At 41.8% G+C, this 13,381-nt stretch overlaps 1 long non-coding RNA gene across 1 annotated transcript; it reads right to left on the reverse strand.

Moving 5' to 3' along the window:
• Positions 1-5,042: 5,042 nt before the first annotated feature.
• Positions 5,043-13,011, reverse strand: LOC119872278. Its single transcript, XR_005361306.1, has 3 exons — positions 12,963-13,011; positions 9,207-9,376; positions 5,043-7,770 (listed from the first exon to the last, which is right to left on the reverse strand). It is a non-coding gene; the product is annotated as an uncharacterized LOC119872278 (long non-coding RNA).
• Between the last annotated feature and the right edge of the window lie 370 nt (positions 13,012-13,381).

Below are 13,381 nucleotides of genomic sequence, written 5' to 3' on the forward strand. Positions count from 1 at the left end.
CGACACAGCTTAACCACGAAGACTCTGCACATTGCACAAAGCTATGACATTTGCCGAGGATGAATGGATGTGGAAACAAAACTGGATTTCAGTGCACCAGTTATCACTCGGGGGGCCTCTTTCTGGTAGATGTGCCTTTATGGTAACAATGATAATACGTGTGTAGAAAGCTCTGGAGTTTACAAAGTCTTCTCATAAACATGATCTCATTGTGAAATACTGAGAGTTAGCCTTTCTTTCACAATTTACGGATGACAAAACAGCCTAAGAAAAAGTAAGGTCATGCTGCACTAAGAGATTTTATAAAATAATATTCTTCAACGGCCAATATACACACTGAAAAAAAGAAATAGACTGGCTCCCTATTATAACATTACACCCTTAAGTATTTCCAAAATGTAACTTCAGTTACCCCACAGAATAAGGTTTGGAGAGAAGATGCCAAGTATTAAAAGCACATATTACTAACGGACATATTACTAACGTCCCAGCCTTCACACAGTGCCCAGGAGATAAGACGATGATACTACTTCCCAGTGTCGCATCTGGAACATTCCCCTCTGGATTGCTATGATAAGAGCCCTGTAGATGGAGTTGAATGTGGCTTCTAGTGACTTCGGCATCAGAACACAAATCAAAGACCCCAGGAAATTTCCCAAACTGTGCACTTACCGGGCAAATGAGTTAATCAACTTGGATTTAAATAGCATTATCTGCAGGTGGGGGGAGAGATTAATAAGCTTGTCTCTCAGGAAGGTGTGGAGTTAGGGAGTTATGGCTTCACAAGCACCCATCTGAAACTCTGTGCCATCGTCACTGGGCATGCCCAGCTTCAATGAGGCCTTCGGGACCAGAGAACCTGCCCATGCACATTGAAATAGGCTGGAGCCCCTCGGATGAAAGACATCTCTATAAGACATGTGGATGTGCATTTGATAATCTTTGACATATGTTTAATATTTAGATTTCCAAGATTACTCATGTTAATATCCGCTGCACATCTTACTTTTTTGCCTTTTGTGCACACTGGGAGATGTGGGTTTGGACACGTTTCAAGCCAGATTTGTTCCTGTTGCTTTATTGCTGCTAACCACGGGGTCACGAAAATGGGAAAATCATCTGCTTCTCCCTCTACTGAACTTTGAATTCAAAACTTACAATTCAAAAAAAAGGAAGAAAGAAACAAGTGAATGAATAATGAATGCAGTAAAAATAAATGTGTGGTTCTGGGACCCATTTAATTTTTCTTAAATGACAGTGTTGTTAATGCTATGAAATATTTTCTCTGATAAATGTGAGTTAGCTAATTTGCATGAATGGCTAGTCTGTCATTTTTTTAGTCTGTTGAGTTATGGGTTTTTAAAAATGGGTTCTTTTCTGTATGGCTTTTAATACATTGTTATTATATGTGATCACTGAGCTTTCCTAATGGCACAGTGAAAACATGGATTTCATCTTTTCAAAAAATAGAAATTAATTTTGAAAAAGTAATTTATGCAATAATGAAGTTTTTCAGATAAATGTATTTATAAGGAAGGACCATTTACACGTTATTCAGTATTAATGAAAAAAAAATCTATTTTCTGCCAAAGTCTCAACTGAAGAAAACTTGGGAACTCTAAAATTCAGCCCCTGAGGGACGCCTGGGTGGCTCAGTGGTTAAGCATCTGCCTTCAGCTTGAGGTGTGGTCCTGCAGTCCCAGGATCGAGTCCCACATGGGGCTCCCTGCATGGAGCCTGGTTCTCCCTCTGCTTCTGTCTCTGTCTCTCTCTCTGTCGCTCATGAATAAATAAAATAAAATTTTTAAAATAAAAAATTCAGCCCCGAGAGCCACCCCACCCCCATGTTTCAGGTTCTGTAATTTCCCAGTGACTAAACAAAAGGGTTCTACAAAACCTCCCCTGTGTCCCTGTGCCACAACAGGCTGAAGAACTAAAGAAAGGTCATTTGATTCTGAACCTTAAATTTTGCTATAATCATGCAAGTTAAACAATAATGTTCATGATACCTAGAGAGGGCTTTCAGTGGCCTTCCTTTGAATAGAGCAAGTAAACACAGAGGGTGCCAGAGAAAGGGCGGATTTCCCACCAGGGCGTCACTCCCATTTACTTTTTCTCCTTGAAGTGATTTTAAAGTCAACCCAGTGCCCCTTGAAACCTTGAGGTAGATGCCTATGCCCCCAAATTGTCCAACTGCATGCCGACAGCAGCATTGGAACACTGATGAAATCATAACCCACGAGACAATTACTTCAGAGCCAGAAGCTTTGGAAGATAGCATTATATGACACCCAAAGTGCCATCTCAGCAGTCACCACAGTGTAAAGCACTAATGGATAAGGACTCTCTAGCTGCCTTGCCTTATAAGTGACAGAACACTAAGATGAAGGAATCTGATTTAAATCCACCAGGCATTGAAAAGTAGAGTTGTGTTGCTGCAGTCCACTGGCCGCGGCGTAGGGATTTGCTTCATCACAAAATGGAAGGCCTTAGAGTCTAGGGTATACAGACTCAAGTTCACACCCCCCTTAGCCACCTACCTGCTATCTTCTCTCCTCTGAGCATTTCTTTCCTAGCACACAGTAAGTTCTACATATGCGCTATTGTTACTAAGGTACTTACACAGTGGAGGAAACAAGAACCAGTCTATGGCACTATTTTGAAGATTAGAAATAAAACATTTGTAACTTCAAACACAACGCATGGCATTTAGATGGTTGCTACTCTTCCTATTATTGTGTCAGAATGATTTTCACTAAAATGTAACTGACTCATCAGATTAGGGATTTTGTCATAGAACAGCACCTGAACATAGAACCGTCTGCTTAATCCCCTCTTGAAAGCACTGACGTAATTCAGACCATATCCATTGTTTGCTTGTTTGCTTTTTAAGTGTAAGCCTGTAATTTCAAAACACATTAGGACTCTAAACTAGAGAGGCCTGTGCAAGTGGTGAACAACTGGGTTGTATGGGCAGCTCAAAGGAGCTGTAGGTCAAGGACAAGCTTTGTAATCCAAAGACTGAGATCTAGTATCCCTCTGGTTTTTGAGGCTCCATGACTTAATGCAATGACTGAACATTCCTGAGCTTCAGCGGACTCAGGGATGAAATGAAGACTGATGGTAATACTTGGCTTACCTACTCCACTTCTATTGTTTTGAGGGCCAAGTGGGATAATATATATATAGAACATCAGGCAATGTTTAGTGTTCTACAAATATTACTTATAATAAATATTACTTATCATCATCCACCAACACTATTGAATATCTTATTGGTCTCTAGACAAAAGGAACTGTGTAGACAAGGGGTAGGCAAACTAGAGCCTGCAGGCCAAATCCAGCCCAGGAGCTAAAAATGGGTTTTACATTTTTAGATGGCTGGAAAAAAAATCACAACAAGAATTATATTTCATGACACACCTGCAAAGCCTACAATATTTATTCTCTGGATGGTTGCAGAAGTTTGCCAAGCCCTAACTCTAAGAGTTTACATTAATGATAGTTTTAGTTTCCTTTAGCATTAAGTCTTAAAGGAGGTGGAACATAGGCACTGCACAATTAACTGTTGGGATTAACAGCAGCTCAGGTAGCAAGAAGAGCACCTCCTTAAAAGCAGGCCCTGGATGTGCCCTACTGGCCTGAGGAACTCCCTTAAATCCTGGAAGCAGTCCTAGCCTGTTCACCTCTCTGAAACCAGATTAGCCTGTGATCTGGGTCACCAAGGTTGGTGCCTCTCTTATTCACCTCTTTATTCTTAGCACTGATCACATAGCAGGGATCTCCTAAGTGTTTGTTGAATGAATGAGCCAATAGATGAAAGAAGTCCTCATGTCCTGGAGTCTCAGGTCCTCCTTGACCCAAGGGAGGCAATCCAGAGTTTTTAGATACTCTTGAATTATTGCCCATACTCTTTGTTAACAACCGTCTGGTTGACTCATTTGTGCTTTGGTTTTTCCAATTTGATGACAAAACTGAGTGTCAGGTCCAGTGTGGCTCCCAGCCTCCACATCCGCTTCCTCCTCAAAACACAACAAACAAAGCCACCCGCACTCACAGCAAAACACATTAAGCTGCTCTAACCCCAGCATCTGTGACTCAACGGGGGGACCCTCTCGCTGCTGCTCTGCCCTAGATTTCAGCCCCTGACCTGAACTCTGGCCTGTGACCTTGAACTGTTGGTCTCACCTTTACCCATGTCTTGAGTGCTAGCTCTCAGCTTTGTTCTTTTGTTTCTGGACCCCAGTTGTGGTCATTTGCTGTTACCTGGCCTCTCTATAAGGCACAGACTCCCATCTCTAACTCCCCACCTGGTGCTTGGGCTGCAGGAATTGCCCAATTGCTCCTAGTGCTGACAGTCTCCCGTCTGCTGGACCTTCCAGGAATGTGCTCTCAGGCTCCCGCTGTTGGACCATTCATCGTGGACTATAGTTACAATTATTTGCCAGGACTGCAATTTCTAGGATACTACACTTTATCCTCTCTCTTCTGGCCTACCCTAGCCTGTGGTAAGCCACTGGGCCCAGATAGAACAAGATCTAAGACACAAGATTTTGAAAAGAATCTGTGACATGCACTTTTTCATCTACTACATGAAGATATGGTGTTCTAACCACTGTAGGCTTACCAGAGGAGCTCAATAAAGATCTCCTGATTGATATAAATAAATAAAATAGAAATTAAAAAACATATAAAATAAATTAAATGATTACATTATCTACATATAAATATATTTTCTTATATATTTATTTATATATATTTTTATATATGAATGAATATAAATAAAATAATTAAAGATGGTCACTCATGAGGTGCCGCCTAAGTTTCTTGTGTTTCAGACTCTATGGTTCTTACCCATCAAACCCAACATCTCTTTCTTTTTTAAATTAAACTTTTTATTTATTCCAGCACAGTGAACATACAGTGTTAAATTAGTTTCATGTGTACAGTATAGCAATTCAACAATTCTGTACATTACTTAGTGCTCATCACGGTTAGTGAACTCTCTGAATAGGTGATGGAGATTAAAGAGTACACTTACCAACATCTCTTTTTTGTAACAAATATTTTATGACTCCCCCTTTTACTATCCTTAAATAAAATTCACAGAGCATAAATATTTTAAATACAGTGTATTATGTAGACACAATTTTCTAATTAATATAATACCCTAAATATAATATAAAGAAGAAACAAAAGGAAAGTAATTCGTAATAAAATAATGTGTATTTAAACATGTACATATGGAAAGCATGAAAAAGTAATCAAATGCTTGCATCGATGTGTGGAATGACAGCCACAAATGCCACTCACATACAGCAGCATTGCTGCCAGCAACGTGATTTTCTCAGTGTCCAATTCTTGGCAAAGTTTTGAACAAAACAAAATATAATCTTCCCTTAATATACATGGTAGTTGTAAATTCATGGAAAATTTAATGTGTATTAAACAGGGCAGTAAAATATGTAAATTGGAATTAGGTTTTAGGCTTAGATAATTATAAACAGGTTTACCTACAGGAATGCCTGGCAGGACATTCAAAAGCCATGTGGGATGCTGCATGATTTTTCAGTGTGTAAGACTGTCCTGTGAACAGCAGACCTCTCGCAGCCCTGGCTCCCACCCCGTTTTCCAACATCTGAAAAATGCTGCTGGGAGTTTCCAAAACACTCTGTAGGGGGCAGTATTACCTCCACTGAGAACTATGGGTGGAGCCGACCTATTCAAAACTATCCTGCCCTCACATCCCCTCTCAGGCAGGACATCTCTTTTGACCTTGAAACCCCCAAGCAAAGGATTTGACTAAGTGCCTGTCTTTACAGTGTTGGCACACCCCAGATCCAAGGGCCAAGGCTGAATGGAGCCCAAGATCTCAGCACTACCCAATCTTGGGGCTATGATGTGCGAGGTTACAGGAAGAGGAGATTTAGTTGCACACTGGAAGTACTGAGAGTTCCCTCTAGCCAGTTTATTAGATTAAAAGGCAAAACATCAGCATTTCCTTACTTTCTGCACCCTATCCTCATTTTGCTCTTTAAACCGTTGAATTTAAGGGTTGATAGTAAATCTGTTCTTCCGCATGCAGTATTTATTTATTTATTTATTTATTTTATTTATTTATTTATTTTTCCACATGCAGCATTTAGATGCATCCCTCACCCTTCCATTCATGGTCTACCACACCACCCTTTCCTTCCCATTTCTCCTAACACACATGGCAAGACACCCTCACTCCAGGCCCTCCTTCCTCAGCCTTAAATTGCTAGTCCTGGCTCCCAGCTGGCCTTCCAGCTGCATTTCTATGTAATCTGTGGAGGCCCCAGCTGTTTTCCGATGGTTCATTCTGAATGGTTTTCAGTGACCCACCTCGTGTAATTTCTGGTGTAACCCGACATCTCCTACACCTTTGGCTCTTCACCATCTACCTTCTGTTTCAGCAGAACATCTTGGTTGAACATCCACTCACATGGCATGGAACTCTATCCTCTGGAGCTTTCCGATGGCTGTCTACCTGGAACGGCTTTTCTCCTTCCTTGGCCCTAGAACACACTAACTGCCCTTCAGACCCAGCTTGAGTTCCACCTCCTCTGGGAAGCCTCCCTAAATTTTCTCTCCCCCTGAGTTCTTAACACTATTCTCATACCGAGTCTCATTTGCTTCACCTTGGAAACAAAAGTCCTTTGGGGATTCTTCAGTGGCCCCAATGGCACCTAGGAACTTGTCACGGGTCCCCTGATTGTTCAACACATATTTGTGGTGTTGCAAACTCAAAAGAAAAGGAAGTGATAGACTGATCTCGTATTTGAAATATTTGGGGAGAAGGTCCCCAGCGTGTCCTTCAGAGTCACTTCGTTTCTCCTCAACTAAAGGAGAATTCCCTCAGGAAACCAGCCTGCTCAGAGGACTATGTTCCCCTCTTTCAGTTGCAACATTGGTGCAATGAAAGTAGAGACAGAACTTCGTGGTGGCTCTGAAAACATTAACTAAGACAATAATAAATTAACACAATAGTCGACTAATAGCACCGTGATGCTTTCATGTATGAATTGGAATGTGAACACTGAGATTTTCATTTCATGGTTGAAAAATACACGAGTTGACCCAAATACTAATGTCTGCCTTTCCGTCATTTACATATCATGGGTCAGTAATCATTTCTTGCCTAAATGGCTTTCCAAATGAAAAGCTGTAATATTGTAATGGTTTATCATATTTACAAACATCGCATTGTGCTACCCACTTGGTGCTTTGGATTCGCAAACAAGCAGATCCCATTCTCTGAGAAGGCAGGGGCAGTGCCTGAGAGGAGTGAACAGAGGTCCCCGAGGAGAGATCCATTTGTTTTTTTCCTCCCTGACCTGCACTAGTCCGAGATCCTCTCCTCTGCTGGGACCTCCTCCAGCCACCTCATTTCTCCTTCGGGCCATTGGGTCACCAGGGGCCAGGGAAGGCTTCTGCCTATGTTTCGATGAGAAGGCAAGACATCTAGCGGCTTTGCAAACATCTCTTTGGGACGTGGGGACTACTGAGAGCTGAGTGTGATATTTGGGAAAGGTAATGCAACCTGATTTTTATTGAAGTTTGGAACAACATCACGTGAACAATGTAAGGTGGCTTCCCCCCTCATTTTAATCCCAGGGTAATCCAAATCAGCACATGACTTAACCTACACCCCATCCTTGTTCCTGGACTTCTTCACAGTGTCCTGAGTTACCTGCTCCATTGGGTGTCTTGCTGTTGTTGTCATTGGGCGCCGTGTCTCTTAGAAATCTGTGTTTTTAAGAGATAATAGAGTTAGAGCCATAGATTAAATGAGGAGCTGGAATAGCGATTACACCCTGGCCCAGCAGGCTTGGTGTACACATCGGCCTTGCTCTTTAATTATAACTTGGGGTGGAATGTCCGCAGCGAGCGTTTGTGGGGACAGTCCCCCCCCCCAATCTTCGTTCACACACACGCACACACTCAGCTCAAAGTGTTCCCTAGCCAACACCTCCTTCACCGGGCTTCTGTTGCTCCTACTTTGGCAGACACTTAAAAGGAAACTAAGGGAAAAAACGCTGAGGTCATTTATTAGACTCTCCTGTGAATTTGGTTTCAGGACTAGAAAGCCGTGCAGTAGTTGTGTGATTTATGAAATCCCTCCCGCTGCTGCTTTTCCTTATTTTTAGGGTGATGTACAAGAAGTGAGGTAGCTAAGAGTTGACTGGTCGCATTTCACACCATCGCCTGTGAGTCCTGGGACGGAAGGGCATAAAAACGATAATGTGGACAGAGACGTCGTGGGGAGGGATTTAGCTGTTAATCGAAATTTCTCCTTCAGACCCTCTGGGAAAAAAAGGCTACCTTTCGAAGGATGAATCTCTTTGTTTTCTATTTGGCCCCCATGTTTTAAAAAGGTTAAGGTTGTGTGTGCACATGTGCGCACACTTGTGTGTGTCTGTGTGTGTGTGTTTGTGTGTGTCTGTGTCTGTGTGTGTGTAAGAGAGGAACAGGCCGAAAAGGAGGGAGTGGAAAATAATTGTTATCATCCCAAAGACCTTCTTTTCTAGCTGGCTGCAGCTCTGTTTATGAAATGCCATAACAAAAGTGAGCTCACGCCTGTGTGCCTCTATGGCGCAAGGTTCCTGGGTGCCAGATGGGCACTCTGTGACTGTATGAGCGTGGATTATTTCATTTCCTACATCTGGGACTCCGAGCGGCTGCCCAGAACGCCACAGGAGAGAGGCACTGCTTCTCAGCTGGGGGCACCTACCTTCACTGGGGATCCCAGAGCAACCGAGGGGACGAGGCTGGCAGTTCCCAAGTGAAATGTAAAAGTTCACACACACCAGGGCCATGGGGAAACTTTTAGAACCCAGATCAAGATAGAAATAAACAATAACCATCAGCTGCAGTTAAAAAAAAAAAAAAAAGGAAAGGAAAGGAAAGAACAAATGAAAACAAACCATAAGCATCTTCCTGTCTGGCCTCGGAAGATGTTTTGGGAAAAATGTTTCGTATTTCAGCTTTGAAATTCCACTGTGACCTTCTAGTCACACACCTCTCCGTATTGTGAGTGGTACAGATAAGTGAGCCGAAATGGTCTGAGGAGCGCAGGCATCTACCACAGCCTCTTGGCCTCTTTATCACTTTATTTCGATTAATGGGATGGGGTGTATTGGTGTGAAATAGTAGCAATAATTTCCTCTTCCCAAGTACTGTACCGAAATGGAGTGTACAGCAAGCAGAACACTTAACGCCGTTCAGAGGAATACAGAGGACGGAGATTCTAAAAAGCAGGTTCTTCCTGTTTGGGGGTTTATTGTTGAGAATCCTCACCATCACCTCCATTCCTTTCCCCTCAAAAATCGTTATCCCAATCACTCAATTTGTTCTGTAGGAAAAAAATTTTTTACAAGAATATGTGACAATGTTAAAAAAAAAAAAAAATCTGACAGTTGACTTAAACTCCTTTGCATAAGATATTTACAAACCACAGCAGATTAAAGGGGGGTTTTATGCATTTTCACATCCTGCTTGGTTTAAAGCAGCAATTTTCTGCAAGGACAACAGAGAAAAAAAACATGCTTTACACTGCTTATATTAATTACATTTTTTCATTACCCGTCATGTTTTCTGCAGGCTTGTGTATTATTACTGCAAAATGTAATGAAATAGAAAAGGAAAAAAGAATGGACTTCTGGGAAATTTTCCAATTCTTGAAATGCAATGTTAATTGAGAGCTATTTTTAGGGCTGCACAGATAGTGCAGGACCCAGTGCCATCAGTACAAATGGGTCCAGTCCAGGTGCAGCTTCCCCAGTGACAGCCTAGGTCTCTGCCGCTGGAGAGCTTGGAAACCTCCATGTTGCTTGATGCCAAGTCTACCGAAGGGCATGGGAGGATTGCTGCAGATAAGCTTCCCACAAAGGTAACAAAGAAAAGTGAAGGGAGATGAAGGTAGAGCCCTCTGGAGCTCAGGCCACAGTGATTCTTGGTAGCGAATTCCACCCTTCTCATCAACCTCCATTCCATCAGAGGGAAAGAACACTAATAAGTCTTAAGGAAAACGCTGAAATGGTTTCCAAGGCCCGTAAAATGAAGAATCCCAAAAGTACCCATGGACCGGTGACAGACAAGACCCTTTATCAGGAACCTTTTTCCCCTGCTAGAGAATTGCAACTTCTTAGTCTTGCATATGTGCTGCCAAGGATTTGATGGAAGTTGTCTGAGAACCAGGAACTTGATGGATTGGAGAAATAGTGTTCCTGCTATTACTAAACCAAATAGACCATAGAACTGACTTCCTGTTTGATTTGTCTGAATAGGTGACTCTGGAATCCACTGATGCCTTTCTGTATTACTTCTGTGCCCCAGAATCCCATTTCCTGATGTAGTGTTGGAACCAACCCTGCCAATGATGGAGAGACATAGTAAATATGTGTACAGGGGCCAAGTGTTCTTTCAAGGAAGGTCTTAGAATGGCTTCAAGGAATTTAGAAACTCTGAGCTCATTTGAAAACCGTCAATCTCAACACACCATAAAGCATCAGAGGCTGTCTGAGTGTCCTAGCCACACTCCTAAGTCTTAAACTCTTGCAAAAGCAGTCTGGAAAAACAAAAACAAAAACAAAAACCCCAAACTTTACTGCTAAAACCCCTGAATTCCTATAATTCTTTTTTTTTTTAAATATTTTATTTATTTGTGATAGACATAGAGAGAGAGAGAGGCAAATACACAGGCAGAGGGAGAGACAGGCTCCATGCCAGGAGCCCGACATGGGACTCGATCCTGGGGTCCCAGGATCGCGCCCTGGGCCAAAGACAGGCGCTAAACCGCTGAGCCACCCAGGGATCCCAAATTCCTATAATTCTTATTATTACTTCCACTTTGATGAAGTAAACACAAATGTCCATAAAAGTCATCGGGCCAAAGCTTGCTTTAGGCTATCAGACTTAGAAATCCAGTTATGAGCAACATTTCACCCACATGGGGGAACAGGAAAGAACAAAGGGTTAGTATTTTCCAGCCAGTAGCCTTCTCTGAGCTATGAGGCAAATACCCTGCTTGCCCGTCCCATCTGCCCCAGGCTGTCCCTCCAGGATCTCTGTCTTGAGTCTTGTGCTCACTCTGAAGTCAGCATATTGCGACCTCTACTGCAATGCTGTCATCAGATGCAAGTTGGCTGTCTGCCCCAAGACTATTGCTTTGGCGCTGATTGACACATTCTTTGGGGTAAAACATGTAATAGAGAAATTCCAACATTCTAGGAGTTTCTTCCAGTAGCAAAAGTCAATTACAAGAGCAATTGGTAAAAATCAGTGGTATGCGGAATGAGAAGGCAAAATGGAAATTGTGCATAAGAACCAAAAGCTTATCGCTTGGTAGAGAAACATAAGTTTCCATTCCCCATTGCCTAGATTCAAATCAAGATTAACCCCGCATAGTTCCTGTCTAGCCTGGCCCACATTCAGTAGCATTTAAGGCTGAGCTAACTGACTGGTAAGTATTTTTGGCTTACATCTCCTGCTCACTGCAATGATGGATCAGGCAATCTTCTAATTTGCCCCTGGTTTACTCCAGCTACCCCACATCTCAATCACCTGCTACTCCAGATTTGCCTCTTTGGACTTCTGTGATTATTTTAATTGGTAGAGAAGTTCATTTGTATATTCTTAATCTGTAGAACACCTTCCTGGAAAACTCAATCCATTCTGCTCCCTGGCTGAGAAGGTCTTTCCGATGGCCACCTTCCCCACACCCTTTCTTCCCATCTGTGTATGCCTAGGGGCAAACCAGTTTTCTTTGATTACAATCCATCCCACCACCATCACCAGGACAGACTGGAATGTTCAAATAGCCAGTCAACTAAAAGGATTTCACAAGAGCTGTTTAAAATATGTATATTCAAAGCACTACATGTACATGATAAAATAAGTAATATCATAAGGGTTTATAGTAAAAAACCACAATCTTACCTTTTTCATTCTCAATGCCTAACCCCTCTCCCCACACATAATCGTTTTAATAATGTATGCTTATTTATTTATCTATTTATAATGTTCTGGTGTTGATCTTTTTAATTATAATAGGGTTATATGTCTATTTTTCTCTTTTTTTTCTTTTAGATTTTATTTATTTATTTGAGAGGGGGGAGGGAGAGCATGAGGAAGAGGGAGAAGCAGACTCCCCATGAGCAGCGAGCCTTCCCTAGGGCTCGATTCCACAGCCCCAAGATCATGACCTGAGCTCAAGTCAGACGCTTAACTAACTAAGCCACCCAGTGCCCCTCTATTTTTCTTTTTATCAGTTTTAAACAATAACTTATTACTCCCTGTTGTGCATGACATTTGGTTCCCTTACAGTTTCCTCTTCCACTTTATCTACCTCCCTCTTTCCAACTGCTAATACAGCTTTAAGGTTTGTGTATTGGTTACATTTGTTGTGCTAAATAATATACCCAATGTTTAGTTCTCATTTTGGCAACTTCATATGTGTTTGATAAAGATATCGTGGGCTCTGTCCTTCCCTCTTCCTCCATACCCCCTCCCATTCCACATCCCTGTATCTGTTAATGCTACTTTCCATTGTCAAAATTGATAACATTTCTGTTCTTCTCTGCAGCCATAATTAGGCCTTAAGTAGGGGTGTCTAGAGACTGACTATAAGAGTTAATAACCTATAATCTATAATGCAGGATTTATGTGATCATAATTATATAAATATCTCCACTTGTGGACCAATCTTTCTTTCTTTCCTGAGACATCCACCCAGCTGTGTCTGAATTTCTGCTCCCATCTGGAAAGCTTGCTCTTTAGCCACTGCCCACTTGCCTGCTGACATGCCCCTCTGCCCTTCCAGGTGAGAGTCATTGTTTCCTGGGTCTCACCTAGGAGCCTTCATCCTTCATGAAGTTTTCCATTTTTCTGGAGTTCACTCTCAATTACCTTCTTCAGAATTATAAACTATCATTACTTACATGCTAGATATGTCCTTCTCTTCTCTGCTTGACTGGTGGTTTGGCTGGGTATAGAACCCAATAATCAAAACGATTTTGCCTCAGAACTTTGAAGACATTGTTCCATTGTCTTCCAGCATCCAGTGTTGCTAGTGAGAAGTCAAAAACCTTTCTGATTTTCATTCCCCAAAAAGCACCTGTTCTTTTCCTGTGTCATTTCTCTCAGAAGTTTCTATTTTTCCAAGAGTATCATAAATATATGTCTAAATATGGACAAAAACTGGGTTTAAGGCATTTTGATAGAAAGATCTATTTAGAAAGGGTTAGAAGCAGAAGCCATAAGCCATGCTTTGGCTTCTGAAACTCACATTGATATTAGAGAAGAAATAAAGTCTCTGACAAACTGAATTTGGAGTGTAGAGTTCAAATATAATAACCAA

The sequence above is a fragment of the Canis lupus genome, chromosome 6 (assembly GCF_011100685.1).
Source record: "Canis lupus familiaris isolate Mischka breed German Shepherd chromosome 6, alternate assembly UU_Cfam_GSD_1.0, whole genome shotgun sequence".
NCBI lineage: Eukaryota > Metazoa > Chordata > Mammalia > Carnivora > Canidae > Canis > Canis lupus.